General features: G+C 43.2%; 1 long non-coding RNA gene across 7 annotated transcripts; it reads right to left on the reverse strand.

Annotated features, from left to right (window-relative positions):
* Nucleotides 1-799: 799 nt before the first annotated feature.
* LOC123127182 (uncharacterized) lies at nucleotides 800-7,570 on the reverse strand. 7 transcript variants are annotated; one of them, XR_006462167.1, is made up of 7 exons: nucleotides 6,967-7,570; nucleotides 6,007-6,478; nucleotides 5,469-5,609; nucleotides 4,913-5,031; nucleotides 2,417-4,203; nucleotides 1,455-1,642; nucleotides 800-902 (listed from the first exon to the last, which is right to left on the reverse strand). It is a non-coding gene; the product is annotated as an uncharacterized lncRNA (long non-coding RNA). The 7 variants fall into 7 exon arrangements; XR_006462169.1 differs by lacking the exon at nucleotides 1,455-1,642 and having other exon boundaries at nucleotides 821-902; XR_006462171.1 differs by lacking the exons at nucleotides 800-902; nucleotides 1,455-1,642 and having other exon boundaries at nucleotides 2,277-4,203; nucleotides 6,967-7,004; nucleotides 7,092-7,569.
* Nucleotides 7,571-8,147: the final 577 nt, after the last annotated feature.

Raw genomic sequence — 8,147 nt, forward strand, 5'->3', positions numbered from 1 at the left:
CCACACTACGTACGGCAGCGAGGAAGAAGGGGTCGATGGCCCTCCTGCACAAGCGCTGGGTGAAAGAGAACAGCGCAGCCGGCAGTGGATTGCCTCCCTCGCCGAAGGCGATAGAGTGAACGCTGCACCTCCTCCCCTTCCTGGTGCGACAGGATACGGACGCCTTCTTCACCAGTTGTGAGGGGGGAGAGAGAGACAAGAGGCCAACGCAGTCTTGTTTAGATCTGGTGGAGAAAGGGTGAGAGACTATGAATATAGCAAACCCTAGCAAATGAACGCTGAGCCTCCAGCGTGTAACATATATGTAGTGCGGCGAGCGTGTGGAGAGTGCAAACCCTAGCGAACAAGCACTGAGGCTCCCGCTTATATATATATATATATATATATATATATACTACTGTAGTACGGACTGAGCTCCGGTCCCTTCACTGCACCTGCTTTTGGCTGTATGACAGGTGAGCCAGCCACATTATGGGCCCACCTGTCGTAAAACCCTAGCGAAAATTGCACCAACGTGAAAGACGACTGCGTCTCCAACGCAACCAAGGTGAACTGACAAAGGATATCATCTTTGTGTGTAACAAGCAAAGAGCACTGATGGAAGACAGCTTGTTTTTCGTCGAAAATCGACCAGCTTCACCAACTGACGCAACCATGAGGCGCAACCATGAGCATCGATAGGTCATCGTGATGATGCATCATCCATTTGGCATCAAGTTTGGGTGAGGCACCTAAGAAGTTCGACAAATCCTCACTGTGGTTTGTTTCTTCTCAGTAATCAAGCTCGGGGAAGGAAGAACCACGTGGCAGAGGACAGTGAGGCGGAACAACAATGACCATCCAATTTTATGCAGTTCCACTAAAATTGAGGAAGACATGCCCGGGTATGGAGACACGCATCACTGTTTCCAAAAATATAAAAAAGGGTTAGCAACGACATCTCAATTGTCAATAAGAATTAATGAAAAGTACACCAACAAACAGAAGCATCATAATTACTAGCAAATTGCCTGTGCGTTGCTACGGGTCTTTAATTTTTTTTATTACATATATATTCTTAAAACTTGGAAGAATTTTTTTGCCCCTTTTGAACGTCCACATAATCCCCTTTGTTACACCTTTTCTGTTTTATTGTGCTACACCCATTGACTTACGGTGATTTGTGTACAAATTAACTACAACACATAAAAATATTGCCAGACATATACTAATTATCATAGGTTGATGCATGCATCTCCTAATTATCTAAGGTACCAATAATCAACACGGGCGGATGTCATACATGAGTCATCGTGTTGCAATGCTGATTTGGCACTTGAACAAGACATGGTGTTACTACTTTTTAGCTCTTTAGAAACGCTAGAGTTTTTAGGAAGAAATCAACACCGCCTTTCTACATGCTAAAACTAATACAAGATGAAGCCAAACTTTGGGTCACGGCAGGAGCCACGCACCTGAGCATTATCATGCCGCGAGAGTAGTTTCTGTTTTTCATTTTGTTGACGGACGGGCCATGTTGTGGAGCCACTTTTATGTACTCTAAAACTCTCCTCCTTTATTAATGAATGAGGCAAGTCTTTTGCCTCTGTTTAAAAAAAAAACTTTTTAGCTCTTTAGACAATTCTTCTAAGACAACTCCGCCCTTCATCATCATGTAGTTTTGTAACGTGAACCAAAATAAGATTAGAGTTTAGAAAGTGATCAATTGTTATGAGAGAACAGTGTATGTTATGCTAAAATATCATGTATGCTAAAGACATTACCACATGCATTAAAAATGAAGTAAAGTTATATATCAAAATTATATCTCCGCCAAAGTTTCATCTCGAGCTTACTATTAACCTAAGGGATTGCAACAATTAAAGCTTAAAAATCATAACACAGTAGTAGGAATTCAACAACGTTCATTATTCCATAGAGGTTCTGGAATGGACACGATGCAAAACCAACAGGACAAGCAAAGCATAGTAGTTTGTATGAAAATGATTACCATCAGGGAAGAACAATTTTCTTGAAAATTTTCCTTTTGGAGCTACTGACATGCACTTTACTATTAATCTAAAAAAACATGCACTTTGCTGAGATACAAAAAATTATGATGCTGCAATAAAACTCTATAATTGAGTAGAAAATGACCAAAAGGCAGTGCTCCATGTGTCTGGGCACGATGTCCTGGACGTTGCGGCCGCGGAGGTTTAAAATTCACGTGTGTTATTTAAAATGAAAACATAGGTTTTAAATGTAAACACAAAGAAATATGTGTTCTCTTAAAGAAAAGGTGTAAAGAATGAACTATATACACTGGATATTCATTACACGAATCAAAGGTAGAAGAGCTACTTCAGGACAAAAAATGTATATATTACAACCGGTTCTTCTATCTATATGTAACCATTCGTCATTAAGCTCAATATACCTTCTTTTTTGCCGAAGTCAAGATCTATTGCAGCTCAATGCAAGCAGCTTCAACACTGAACCTTCAATGTAGAAATGCAATCCCTTGTCTATATAGTTGCACAGTCAAGATTGCAATATTGGCATGTATCTCAAGAGCAGCAAAATCATATGCTCCTGGGTTCTAGCACTTGCCCAGCTGATATAACTCAAGCAAGAAAACATATTCAGTAAACTAAAATGGAAACTTTTTAGAAAGAGCCATTAAATAGTTGCTACGAGCTACAATGCAGTAATGTCGTCTCCAAGGTCGACGCTCATTTCTCCCTCATACGTCTGGACGTGTTTGGACATCAAACGGGTGCCCAACAGGCTCCCCAAAATTCAGCTGACTGGACAGTTCGGACTCCCCCAAATCCAACCCATATGTGAGGGGAAAATGTGATTGCCCGGAGTATCTATCATGTTATCCACAACACACGATCCCAAAAGAGAGAAGAAAAATAAATCATGACACACATTTCTCTTTTCCTGACGGACCCTCCCCTTCCCTCTCGGTTTCATGCCGTAGTGAAACATTTCTTGTTGGAGTCCTCTCCTTTAAACCAGAGACCGCCCACCTCAGCTTCGCCACGGCACCCTCTCGCTTCACATCGTACTTCCCCATGGAGTGGCAAGGAGGAGTCTCCCGCCAACCACCCCGCTCTCCGCCCCAATCCCCTCGCCATGTTCGTGTCGATCCGTGGGCTGCCGTTGCATTGCCATGGAATAACAGAAAATGCACCAATCACACAATTGTTCTAATTTAGAAATGTGACTCGAACATGACGACGTGTGGCTACCATTCATATAATGGCAACAAATACCAATTATCTCTACCTCTTCTTTCGTCCGGTAGTCATCGTCTCCTTAACCACTCTCAAAGACAAAGCGACATCTATCTCCTTGCCACCTGCTACTCCTTCCCCGAGAAAGTACACATGGTCGATGAGCGTCCGATGGTTGAACGCGGTCGAGGCAGCCTCGTTGTCGCTCGCGCTCATGACCAGTGGCGAGCTTCGCGTCCTCGACAGCACCACCAAAGACGACAAGCCCATGCACCGCACGGGGCCTAGTCAGGCGTCATCCTCGACTACAACAGCCTCCAGGTGAACGACATGGACCACAACAGTGCTTGTCGTGGGGCACGAAGACGAGGTGTTGGTTGAAATGCCTAGGAAAGAAAGAGGAGGAAGAAGAAGGTAATAACGGCAAATATAACAGTCCGAATAAACGGAGTTCACTTTGCTGCCGCATCAGCCCTGACAAGTGGGTCCCACATGTCATAACACGTTTAAAACCAGCAAAATGGTCATCTAACGCAAGTGGTAGTTTTTAGGCAAAAAATTAGCATAATCTGGTTTTTTTGACGTTTTTTAAACCGGTAGTTCTGTGGGACCGATGAAACCTGTAGTGTGATAGTTTTATGATAAATACTCTCCACTATTGGGGCATATCATAAGCAACCTACATGTGACATGTGGCAATGCAACAAAGCGTAGCTTTTCAAAGAAAGATAACTGTAGCTTGCTCGGCAACTAAGACAGAAAAGCTTACTTTCCTACCTAGCTTTGACGGAAACTCTGGCCAGGCTCCACAGGGCGCCAGAAGGGATGGAACGGCTATCTGTTACCTTGGCTCACCGAGAATCATACCAGCAGATCACTGCCGCCTTACACACAGACCGTATCTACCAGTTAGCACTGCGTCCACACTCCTCTCTGCTCTCCCTTTCTCTCCCCTCATGAGCGCAAGGGACAAAGAATGACACTGGAATCAAATAATAAATTAGGATTAACAACAACCCATCAGGTCGAGGACAAAGAATATTCTGAAGAAAGATGGCACGATACAATAATTTTGATAGCAAAATTCCATGTCTTTTTTTTATCACAAAATTGTTTTTCTTTTACAAATGCAACAAAATGATCCTTGATAGAATACATGGATATAATTAAAAGGGACAACAATACAAAATAAGGATTAGATAAGCTTCTAAACTAACCTTTTAGCATTTAGTCTAAACATGGATTAAATAATTTCAGTAATCATTTATTTATTAGAAATGTAACCTGATGTGTGGCTCACATCTGCAAAACAATTGTTCAGTGGGCTTGGGGCTTGAATCTAAGAAAAACTTATATGAAATTTTAGAGAAGATCAATGCCAAGTTGGACCCGTCACATTGAGCTTCATCCCAGCTACATTTTATTTTCGACCAATAATAAGCTGCAATTCTCTTGTTCTGCTATGATAAGTAACGGAATCTGTTCTTAACTACAACCAGTAGAGGAATATCATCAGACATGTGGTAGTTGCTCTTAAAGAAGGCACAAGACAAGTAGACAACAAGTCAAAAGCTTATAAACCATGAACATTATCCAGTGAGCTTTACCAAGATGCAATTTTTGCTAGAACTGAGTGTCATGGTCTACATATAGTAACAGAAGTAGGACTAGAAGAAGTGGGTGAGACAAACCTGCACCAAACTATCAATTTTGAGCAGCGAGAGGCCATAGCGCTTAAGTGACACAAGCGACAAGGCATTGCAGCTTGCGGTGCAACCAAGAGCTCCCTAGCGGTGGCGGGATGGTTTCCCTGTGCAGCGATAGAAGTCATGAAAACAGAGCAATTTTTCAGTTTCGATACAAAATTTAAGGAAGAAAACTTTTCACCTACAATCAGAACAGGGGATCCATATCAGAGCATGAAGAGTATTCATTTAGTACCAGTACTGATATGAAACAATCTACGGAATTCAAAATCAAGAAAATATAGTATAGAAGATTATATGTGCAAATTCCAGCAGTGAATTAAAGGGTATGAAACAATCTACGGAATTCAAAATCAAGAAAATATGGTATAGAAGATTATATGTGCAAATTCCGGCAGTGAATTACAGGGATGCTACAGGGACACCAACTTCTAATTCTTCCATCCTGCACAAAACAGTTACTTCGTCGAAGGCAAACTGAACGGATTCAGATCCTCGGGAAGAACTTTGGTTTGGAGTAGTATTTGCGGAATTCTCCTACCATGGTGAGGCTCCACTCCCATGCATTGCAGTGGTATTTCTGAAGTCTCTTGCCACGGTGATACTCCACTCCGATGCATGACAGAGCTAGATATTTGATTATCAAACTATAACCCGCTCTGGTAAGTAGACAAGGTCCAACCTAAAAAAACACAACCATCTGGTCATAAATTACTAAGATTGTAGAGGTACACACTTGTCTAACAAAGTATCACCCACTCTGGGTCCATCCTCAGAAGTAATAACACCAAAACCGCTAGAGGGCACGTGAACGAGCCAAATTCAGTGTGGTTTCACATTTCAGGCTACAGAAACTTAACAATAATAAAATGACCAGGCATGCATCAAATCACTGTTTTCAGTGGTGAATTGGCACATAGACATATAATCCTATGTTTTTAAGGTGACGCTTCACTTTAAGGCGCTGGGGGGGGGCGCCTCGACGCCTAGGCGTCGCCTAAGCGTCGCCTTACAGATACCTTAAAAACATAGATATAATCATCATCGGAAAGAAGAAGAGATCGAAGCAAGACACTTACGGCTTTCATTGTCGAGTAGGCGGTAGTGGTGTGGCCAACGTGGGGCAAGAAAAAAGCCTCTTTTTCATCCCGATGGCCCTGCCGCGGTGCATCACCATATGATCCTTGGCCATGGTATTCTCATACTTGCGTGCTTGGAAGTCCGCTAGAAAGATGGATGGTGCTAACATTGGTGTTGATAGCCGTTTGCCCAATCAGCACGAAGCAAAATATCCAGCCTAAGCCTGTCTAGCAAACACATCCATAGAAAAACATATACTAATTTGTAACAGATCTTCAGTTCTTTTGATATTGCTGTTGCTGCTTCCAACAGAAATTGACCAACGCACTTCATCCAAAATAATGAGAGGACAAGCACGGCAGAACAACAAAACTCATGGGGACGAAAGTCAAAAAGGAGTCGGGAAGCACCGTAGCAGTTGTGAGTTGTGAAGGACGTCAAACAATCGCAGTCGTCTCCAAGGTCGACGCGCTGGGATCACATTTGCTTCAGTCAAATTAAAGAGCCATTGCACATAGACTATGAACTACATGGCATTTGAAGTCAGCATTCCAATATTTGCTCAAACTTTTGTTCTTCAAGCTTGACGTTTTTTATCACTTCTCTAAAAAATTGTCAAGTTATCCCATGGGGAAAGCATCTGCGTCATCTAGTCAATAGTTAATAGTTTAAATAATAGAATATGGTAGATTTTAAATAAGTGGAGTAGCAGATGTACTCAATCTGAACTATCATTTGGCTATAGAACTTTAATATCAAATCCAATGAATTGGAACTAAAGAAATACAGTAGAAAACAGCTTATAGCTCAATTTGACCTCTCCATTCAGCTTAAGAAATCCCTCCCCAAATCAGACTTCGATGCATCTATTAACATATCTTATAGATACAATCAACATTATTAGAAAGAGAAAGAAGAAAAAAGCACGTTGGTGGTGGTCATGCTTCAAATTGACTCACCTTTTATTTCCTAGGCTGTACCGCAGAACCTCTTTGAGCTGAATAGAAAATTGAAATAAAATCAAGTGAGTTGATGGTGCTCCTCCTCAACCCCTGGTGGTGAAAGAAGAGAAGGGTGGGCTGACGAATCTCGACGGGGCTTGTGGAGGTCGAGGCGGTTGGGCCGGAGCACGTCGTGCTCATCACTGGTAGGGATCATGTTATCGTCGTTGCCGGCGTGGACCGCCGGAGTCGAGCTCGATGGAAGGGCTACAACACCTCTCATCCCCACCATGGTGCGTAGTGGTACCACGTATGTGGTGCCCCTCATCGCCGCGGCATTCTCCAATCTCCACCTCGTCCCACAGGGCTCCGCTCCATGGTTAATGTCGTCCCCCGCGTTGGGATCACGCAGGCCGGTCACAGAGGAGGGGAGACAACGGTGATGGCTTGAGGAGGAGGACGGCGTGGGCATGAGGAGGAGCACCATTTGGATGGTCAGAGCGGAGCGGAGGAGGGCTGCGGGCGTGCGGCGGCGGCGGCTGTGGGTGGAGACGGGGGGAGGAGCTAGGGATTGGGGAGGGATGTGTTTTTTTTTTGGTTTTTTGTCCACTCGTACGGTGGGGGATCGATGGGCTTCGCTTGATCGATGCGATGGGAAGCGATGGACGGAACCAAAAAAATCTACGAAGGTTAACCTATAAAAAAAACCGGACAAAAGTGGTGGGACGAAAATTAACCGGCGGAGACTATCAACTGCTTCATTAAGAGTAGAGATCTTGATGGGAACTAAATCAGGATACCCGAAAAAAAAAGCATTTCTTTATTTAACTAGTGATAGTACTATCACCATATGGACAATGTGTAGCAACCAGACCTCAAACGGTCCAATCTCTATGCTCCGGTGTCATTTCTGGATCAGTAATGCTGACACCACACAGTATTTGAAGGATTTATAACAGAGTAACAATCACACACTTATTACATCGAGTGTCTCAAAAGAGAACTTATTACAATAAATATGGCTTACGGCCATCTAATAACGATAACAGCGGAAGGCTTGGAAGATAAGTGAGTCCATCAACTCCAGCGGCATCACTGAGTATAGAACCACGACCTAAGGCACCTTAATCATCGTCTGAAAAGTCTGCAACATTAACGTTGCAGCCCGAAACGGGTCAGCACATGGAATATGCTGGCAA

This window comes from Triticum aestivum, chromosome 6A (genome assembly GCF_018294505.1).
Source record: "Triticum aestivum cultivar Chinese Spring chromosome 6A, IWGSC CS RefSeq v2.1, whole genome shotgun sequence".
In the NCBI taxonomy this organism is placed as follows: Eukaryota; Viridiplantae; Streptophyta; class Magnoliopsida; order Poales; family Poaceae; genus Triticum; species Triticum aestivum.